A 4,096-nucleotide genomic window follows, 5' to 3' on the forward strand; every position below is an offset into this window, starting at 1 on the left:
CATATCCTGTGTTTTGACGCTTCACAATAATGACCTGATCACTGTACATTATCCCTTACTTGGTTTGATCAGAGAGTGTATTGAAATCTTTGAGTTTAAATTTAACTTTGGTTAGGAACTGTGTCCTAATATCTTCATATTCGCTGCAGTGTAGCAGGAAATATTGCTTTGTCTCCATAGACACAGTTGACACAGCCAGTCTTCTCTGGGCAGCCAAGTCTTCCTGTGTCAGCCAGTCTATACAGCCAGGCTGTGGTCACATCTTCTTATGCCACCACCACCAGTGTCTAGACTTCAAATGGGGTTTCATGTTCTACTTCACACAGAATGAAGCCTCTCCTGATTGAACACTGCACACATCAGTCTGAAGTTTGCAGTTTGAAAGTGGATATGAGCTTGTCTTAAACTAATCGCAACAGGAAGTGGATTAAGGATTCCTATCTCATGTCGCCATCATCTCACAGCCACACTGCTTTACTTCTCATTCTCTGCCTCCCCTCCATACTCCAGGCTTCTTGCAGCACCACATTTGTCGTCTCAGCAGAGTCGGCTTTGGGATAGAGACTGGACGCATGTCGACCTTACCCCAGAAATCTCAGTGTTTATATTCCATGTAGGGGTGAACGATTTGGAAAAAATGATTGATATTGTAATTGACCCTTTGCTAAGCACCTTAGTTACTGTTCCTAAGCCTCCCAAACTTTCCATTCTCGCACTGTATTTATGCATTTTACAGTGTTAACATGGCAGATTTTAACATCCAAATTAGGAGTAATTGTTGAAACACAAGATCTTTGGATCCTTAAAGGCGTAAACAAAAGCAGATTCTCATTCCTAGCTAATGTGGTGGATTTTCTCAGCTAAAATAATAACTCATAAGTGTAGCTGGTTGATGTAAGCTAATACTGACTCCTTGAGTTGGCCAAGTCAGTCTACAGCTGACATTTTAATGTTTCCCTCTGACACGTTTTAAAGCAAGAACTCTGGGAAAGTGTTTATGTAAAGATAGCTTACAGCTGAATACATGATATAACATTAATGCTAAAAGACTGAGGCTAAAGCTAGCTTTCATCTCAGCAAACATTGGTGGTGAAATACAGCAGGTATATGTATGTGATAGATGACAGAAATACACTAATTAACGTGGGAAAAGGAAGCGCAGGGACTTGATTAGTGCAGTGGACTTTGAGACGGGTCACCCCACCAGACCAGCCAGACCACAATTGCAGGAGACAGTCAGGATAAGAGCTAAGCTGAGACAGCGAGCCAGAGAGAGATGCATCATCGTCAACCCACTTTGATTCTGCATCAGCCCACATCCTCCTCCTCAAACCCCCACAGAACAAATGCAGATGCAGTGGGATCTGACAAGTTTGACTGGAGGTAAAGTTACTGCAGCTAGTACATTGTTAGTCAGCCACACATGCTAATGCTCACAGTTTATGTTAGAGCAGATGAAGACAGAGTTTAATCCATTCACCACGCATGTGCTCTAATGTTTCACGATTTGAGAGACAATAAAAAAAGACACCACCATCCAGAGGCCTCAGAGCCTCCTGCACACCTTCAACATGCAGAGAAATGGAAAGCTTGACAGCTCTAATTACGGTTGCTAAGCTATGATTGGACAGTTGCTGTTTGGAGGTGGGGCTTAGCAAGGGGTCAATTGCAATCTGTACCAAACAAAGTTGTTTTATTAAGTCTGCAAAATATGATATTTAGGCTGGAACACATCTGCAGCACCACAATATTTAATTTAAAACATATTTTGATAAACATTGTTTAAATTGTTTAAAAATTGCAATTTTGCTAAAATTCTGATAAACTGTTAAGCCCAATTTCTGTGTACAATATACTAAAACTGTTGTCAACATAATATACAGTATGTCTAATATTCAATCCTTAACTTCTATTAAAACGCACCCTGCGACTCATGTTGTGACTTGTGAGCGCTCACCTAATGTTTATTTCCCCATTAGCCAAAGTCTCCCATGAGTGATATGGGACAATACAGGAAATCCATAAATGTGCATTTGGGATATGAGCCTAATTGCAAAGACATTGCAAACAAGGTTTGATAAAAGCCCTCCACAAAGCTGCTGTGTAGTTTTCCTTGCAGCTGTTCTTTGTGGTTACATATTTAAAGAGCCTCTATGTCTCTCCTTATCATAAAGGTTATTGTCATAAAAATATGGGTTGTTTGACCACAATGACCCCACATGAAGTCTGTTACAACATTACAGCACGTGTTGCTGGTAGTTTTACCACGTACTCATTACATATGTGTCATTCTGCACATGTGTAACAGACTAGTCATGAAGGACTAAAAGGAATACAGTAAAAGATATCACTGTCTTTTTCTGTCTTTACTGGGGAGCTCTAGATTTCTTGTTGATGTAAAGATTTTATAGTGTTACAGAGATAGAGCTTGTGGCTTTTACAAAATGCCATAGAATGTTCATAGTGATAACTGATATAAAATGATTTCATGTTTAGTTAAGTAGATGATGATTTTTGACCATGTCAGTTTTGTCAAAAATATTTAAAAAACTTTTTGATGTATCTAAATGAGGGTATGTATATGTACATAGTATGTGTATGTGCATACATGTGTTTATATTTATTTATTGTTTGTTTGTTTGTTCATTCTTGTGACTGCCTTGTAATGTCTGTGAAGGAAATAAAAAACATAACTGAAAGAATTTTTCATGTAAAGAAAAAATTTTTCAAACTAAACATTGTATTTATTATGAATTCAAAATTGAAAATACCCACTTACTACTCAATTAATGTAAAAACAAAACAAAACACTGCAAATAAATGATACAGGAATGTTGTGAGTTTTATTTGTTCAAGTTAATTAAACAAAACAAATACACATGCTGAAAATATGTTCAAAGGCTGAGAACTATGTAGAACTGAACTGTTCAACCATTCAACTGTTCACAATTTCAGTGTTGAGGATTTTTTTGTCAAACCTGAAACATGGCTCTGTGATGTGCCAGAGCCACGGTCTCTTGATACTATATAAGCCCCACAAACCAACACACAAATGACAGAGACTCCCTTTTCCTCACCCTACCTAGTGGTCAGTTACAATGTACCAAATCAGCCCAGCAGTTCACTTCAGCTCACTTGAGTTCCAACAACCCGACACAGAAAGAAAAAATATCATCCTGTCACCGTCCTCTGCCTCTGGTGGCTCAAATATGTCTGGACATGTCCAATAAAGCTGCTAGACGGAATGTCCATATTTCATGTTGTTTTCAGGTCATAGTGGTGTTTGACACTCATTCAAATTTGGCTAGGTGGTTAATAACACGTGTCTGTAGTATGGCAAACTCACAACACACATTCATTGTTGATTTACACAACCTTTAAAACCCTCCTAAGAACCCCCTTTTATAGCTTGAAGAAAACATATATGAAGAAAACTTGTTGTGTGTCTCCAATAAAATTTAGGATTAAGTCATGGTTGTTCACTTTCACAATAATGAAAATATTATAAATCATGATGTAGGTTTGTATTGATTTCATTCCCTACCCCCTTACACTGAAATTTAATAAGTTCACTGGGAGCAGTTTCACATGCTGGAACAAAGTAGCCCAAACAGGAGCAAATGCAGCTGCAAGTTCATTGTGTGACATGAAAAACTGACTTTTCTAACTGAGAAAATGTTAAAAGAAATCAAATTTATTTGCAATGTCAGGGTGACTGTGAGTTGTTGGTTCAATTAAATATCTTAATTATCTTTATTGACCAAGTTTTCTCAAGTATAGCTGAATTAATTTAAATTGTATTTGACTAGAAAAGTTTATTTGTTTTGAATTGTTGTGTTTTTGTTTTGTTGTTTTTACTGTACACATTGGTTTGACAAATTGGAAAAAAATTATGTTAAACTATGAACTTGTCAAAATAAATATTTCCATGAAATAATTAATGGAAATGTATTGAACCATTGTTCACTTCATGTGTTATTCAACAACACAAATCTGAGTTTTATGGCACCTATTAACTAAGGGAAACGTTTTCCTGCATGCTGAAGTGTTTCTGCTAAGCTAATCATTAAGGATAATAAAAAGGAAGGTTATATCA

The sequence above is a fragment of the Lutjanus erythropterus genome, chromosome 11 (assembly GCF_056507025.1).
Source record: "Lutjanus erythropterus isolate fLutEry1 chromosome 11, fLutEry1.hap2, whole genome shotgun sequence".
In the NCBI taxonomy this organism is placed as follows: Eukaryota; Metazoa; Chordata; class Actinopteri; order Lutjaniformes; family Lutjanidae; genus Lutjanus; species Lutjanus erythropterus.